This window comes from Athene cunicularia (genome assembly GCF_003259725.1).
Source record: "Athene cunicularia isolate RWA chromosome 10 unlocalized genomic scaffold, athCun1 chr10_part1, whole genome shotgun sequence".
In the NCBI taxonomy this organism is placed as follows: Eukaryota; Metazoa; Chordata; class Aves; order Strigiformes; family Strigidae; genus Athene; species Athene cunicularia.
The window spans coordinates 8,075,414-8,080,624 of record NW_020799112.1 but is presented as its reverse complement, the minus strand read 5'-3'; positions in this window follow the sequence as shown (position 1 = coordinate 8,080,624).

The window sequence follows — 5,211 nt, the reverse complement described above, 5'->3', positions numbered from 1 at the left end:
GAGCGGCAGCTGCGGCGTGAGGGGAGCCGCCCCCGCGCTGCCCGGCGGGTCGGAGCCGCCTGCGGGGCGCTCCCGCCAGAAGCGACGGGTCTGGCGAAGCGCCCGCCCGGAGCCGGGGCTCCTTTCTGCGGTTGAACGTGCCCACGCAAGGGGATGAAGCGGGGTGTGCCGAACTGCAGCGCTCCTTTCTGGGGACCGGTGTTTGTTCCCTCTGAAGAGGGAATAAGCCGTGTTACGGTCAGAATTGTTGCGTGACAGTAACCCTGCCTGTACTCGGCACGTGCCGACCACTTCAAATCGTAGGTGAGGTTAAACCAGCGGCATTCCATACCGCCTGACTGCTCCGCGCAGGGAAGCTGGTGGTTTTCACACGCGCCTCTGGCACCACGGTTGTACAAAGCCTTGGGGAGTCAGCCCCAAAGTGGGAAACTTTCCTCGATAAAGACAAAGCTTGGGGCAGTCTGGGCTGATCGCTCACACCCTCTGCAGGGATTTAATAGTCTTAACGGCACAAAAAAAAAAAAAAAAAAAAAAAAAAAAAAAAAAAAAAGAAGCATCTGCTTTGAGAAACTAGCTTCAGACTGCCGGTTGACACTTCAGTGACTATCCCTATTCTGTTCTTGGTTGCTTAGGCTTCATCTTCTGATGCTGCAGACAGGCTGATCTACAAGGGTAAAAGAAACATCAAGTCTTATTCAGAAACTTGGTTTCTAGGTATCAATTTTTAAAAATATGCAAGAAAAGGACATGAAAATGGAATATAAAGTAATAGGAAAAGGGAAAATAAAGGGGTCTTTTAAAGGAGAAAATCATATTAAAGGATCTATCAGGCAATTCTTCTAGGAGTTACCCCTGTATCTGGTCTGAATTTATTCCCTTATCTTTCCTGCCACGTCTCCATTTTTCCTTAGGGAAGAAAAAGCAAGAAGCACACTCTTTTAAGATCCTTTACCCATTAAAAATAGTAATGCATAAATCCAAGAGACCAAATGGCAAAGGCTAGGAAAACACCCCAACTGGTGACCGTTCAGCTTCCCTAGCTGACTTTCCTTCAGCTGACTCAGATTCTTCTTCTCCTTTCTTAAAATGTCAGCAGTACTGATGAGTTAAGTGCTTGTTGCTTTTCAGTCAGTCCAGAACTGCTTGATTCTATGAACATGGCTATTTTAAAGTATTTTGGGATCTGTCTTATTTAATAATGTTTAGCAGTAATAACATGAAGATTAGTATCATCCCACTAAGATACCTTGACAGCATCTCTCTTAACTTGTGGAGGGACTTGCAAGTGCTGTCTCAAGAGCACGATTGTGTCATCTTGGATTTCTTCTTCCTAGAAGCATCGCGCTTCTGTTGCAACACAGATAGTTTCTAATTGATGGATACATTGAAGACCCGACAAGAAGCAAAAGCCATAAATCCAGAAGTTTAACCTTGCAAGGCCTGTGTCCACCTGGACACTGGTCTGCCTTCAGCTGTTTCCACTTCAGGAGACTTGGGGAGTGGGATGGGGAAGGGTTCATCCTCCAATAATGTTGTCTGAATATCATTCACACTGACTGGACCTGTCAACAAATAATCTAAATCATCGAACCGTGGAATGGTTTGGGTTGGAAGGGACCTTAAAGATCATCTAGTTCCATGCCCCCCTGCCATGGGCAGGGACACCTTCCACTAGATCAGGTTGTAATAATATTAGGCACAGCCTAACGTTAGACAAGAAAAGAACTGATTATGGTTGAGTAAAGAGGTGTGTGGTGGCACGACAGTACATCTCTCCAGGGGTTCAGCAGGAGCGATGAAGGAAGTTGGTCACACCTGCCGGGACGGATGAGGGTTGTGCTGCTGCTGCAGTAACCCCCAGCAGCAGGGGGAGGCTGTTGGGCGGCTGCATTCCCTCGCCTCTAGCAGTTCTGGAAACACCTCACGTGAGTAATTTGATGGGATGATTATATGGGTGAGCGGGAGAGAGGAGAAAAGGGAACTGAAGTCTGATGCCTGAATGTTGCAATGAGGTGTCTCCTAATGCCCTAAATAATAAGCTTATAGTAAATGTAGGTTCTGACTAGTCATTCCTAGCCTTCAGGTTTCAGACATGGTTGCAGCAGAGCAACTAGCGATAGTCTAGCAGCCAGAATACAGTTTATCCCTGGGATGCTGTTCAGGGTGTGATGTTTTTAGCTCAGATCCCTGAGGGGTTGTGACCTTGTGACCGCCAGAGTATAGTCAAGGCCTTTACTAATGACTTGAAATGCAGCAGCTGACCTTAACCAAAGGGAGCAGAAGTGTAAAGATCACCTATAGGAATCGTGTCCACAAACACAGCACTCACTCCTTAGGCTGCAGACAGTCTCAGGTTTAAAACAGGGAAGTATTATTCCTATTGTATGGATGAGGAAACTGAGGCACAACCAACCCTCAGCACAGCTCTGAGTCAGAAGAACTACTGCCTTCTAGGAAACCACACAGCTCATCTTGGAGATGCCCAAAGGTTTCTGCTTAGAAGGAGAATCTAATAAAAATTAGATAGATTGGGCCTTGTGGTCATTTTACAAAAGGAACCCACTGGAATATGTATCACATCTCAGACCCAAAGCAAGACCATCTTAAAAGAATCGGCTGTAACAATTTTAGTACCTAAACTGCATCTATTTTTGTTCTTGTTCAGCCTCCAGTATCCTTAGCTTTTAAAACACATAAACCACTTATTTTCCTTCCGTTTAAAGGCTGAAAACTGACATGAGAAGTGCCTTGCTTTAAAGAAAACAGTCTTCAATGAAGGATATCAGCTAAAAATCATAGAAACAGTAGCCAGAGCATAAATATTTAATATAAATCTTTATGATTCTATATACTAGAAATGATTGCAGAAGAAACACAAATCTGTAGAACATGAGTTCTCTTCCAATTGTATTTTACAAGATTCAGCCTATCAGTACAATGACATTTTTCCAAGTATCAAAAAAATAAAAGCAAAACAGTATTACATTACACAGTCAAGACAACCAAAATAGTGATGTGCTTCACAAAATCTATACAGGTTAACCCTTAGCAGACCATCCTTGCTTGCTTCCAAACAAAAACGCTTGCTGCCAATGTTTTGGTTGTTGGTAGTTTTTTAAATTTTTTATATTTTTTTTTACAAAATTATGACTACTACCTAAGAAAATGATGCACCTATGCTACTTCTTATCAGCCATTTATCAACTTGTTTAGGATTTCATTTATGTATCAAGAACCTAAAATGCAAATCTGAAATGAGGTGGGTTTGGCGTAAGCGAATCTTGGAGAGCAGTCCTTCAAGATACACGGCGACACTGTTCTCCAGCTGAACAAATTTAATGCAACAATTAGTTTTTCCAGAAAATCTGCCTTCCTGTGAACCTCCGCTTGGCTTCTGCTCCCCAGCAGCTTTAACTGACTGAAGGCCTGGAGCCCTCATTGCCACAGTCTCAAATCTTCCTCTTACTCTCTTGTGGTCAGTTTTTGGTGGGGTCAGCTCCTGGCACAGGCTGGCGCGAGGAAGCGGGTGACACCTGTGACCTGGGGAGGGCAGGAAAGGCACGAGAGAGACTGCGAGCCTTGGCCCAGCCCAGGCCGCCGGGGAGCACTGCTGCAGCCCCCACTCTTCTTGTCAGTCTTCACATTCCAACTTTACACCGTTCACAGAATGGATTTTCAAGTCATTTTTAACCACAATCCTCAAAACAGTCTTTTTGCCTGCAAATACTGATGGAACACCTCCCTGAAAGAGGCCTTTGCCTTCTAAAAATGAAGACATTTGCCTCGCTCCGGGGAGGCCAGGGCCATGAACAATTAGCTGTGCATGGTGGTCCGATGCTCACCGTGCTGCCTGTGTGCCCATGGTTGCTTTATTTCTTCTTGTATCAGTCTCTGATAATGAGATTAAAGAAATTTAATGGCATGAAATGTGGAATTGGCGTGGCTGCAGACAAAAGGTACCCTCAGGCGCCTTTGCCGCACAGATCCGCAGGGGTCCTTTCACCAGAACGCTGCCTGTCTGACGGAACGCTCTGCTTGGAGTGGAAGACATTATTTTAATAGAAGTGATTAGTTTCTTTTGGCACCTGCTGGGACAAACTTGTCCAACTGAGCTGATGTCATACCAGTAGGTAGTGTCAGTTTTAAAAATTTCCTAAATTGACAACAGGTTGTGGAAGTTTACAGTCTGACCTTGACTCCTCGAGTTCTCTGAAGTTCTGAGCTGCCTGTACCAGATTCCTTTTGGCCACGCAAGCGGTGATTTGACCTTTCAGCTTTGTGAAGATGCTCTCCGTGGCCTTCAGGTGGAACGTGCCGGGAGCGCAGCACAGCGCAGGCATGAAGAAGGCACTGTTCACTGCCCCAACTCCCCACATCTGGGTGTACTCAGCACTACTCAGCTCTTGCTGCACAGCAAAAGGAACAGCAGCAGGGGTCAGGCGGATGGTTCAGTAGCCACAATTCCCTGCAACACAGCATCTTAGTGCAGGCAGGGGCTCACTTCTGCCCTCACATCAATTGTAAAGTTACGAATCTCGTCATCTACTTGAATATGCGAATGATACGTGGTTGATTCAGGTTGGTTTAGACCAGAATAAAGGGCATGATTTGCAAGGCCATGCTATAAGGAAGCCAGAACCAGGAGGAAAAATAAAGGAATATGGGTATTTACTCAGTAGAGTCACACAGAGTTTGTGTTTCTGGGCTGCTTTTCTTGCTGACACGCAAGCTCTACCATTAAAGGCCGTTTCACCGTTCTTCTGAGATTTCCACCTCCTCATCCACTCCCTCCTGGTCCCTTCTCCTGCTCAGAGCTCGATGCTGTCTCCAGCTGCACCAGTCCAACCACCAGTACGACTGCCCTCCAACTGGGATGCAGGCAAGACGTGATGTGCTGCGGAGGGGGCACGATGCACTACTAAAAGGGACACTTGCTTCCTGCAGCCAGTTCTCCTTCAGTGCAGCACTCGCAGACCTGATGATTTGTGATAATTGAGGTGCTTTGTTTAAAGCAGATGTGTCTCCTCAGCATGCCCTTGGGTGATACCTGATTTTTAATCAGGTCTTGAAACATTCAGGCTTTCTGATACATTTCAAAAGTAATGAAAAAATGTTTTCCTACACACTGGGATGGTGAGATGAATCAAAGGTGGAAAGGAAGCCAATAACACCAAGCTGTGTAGCTAGGATAGCGTTCACCAACTTAAGGGG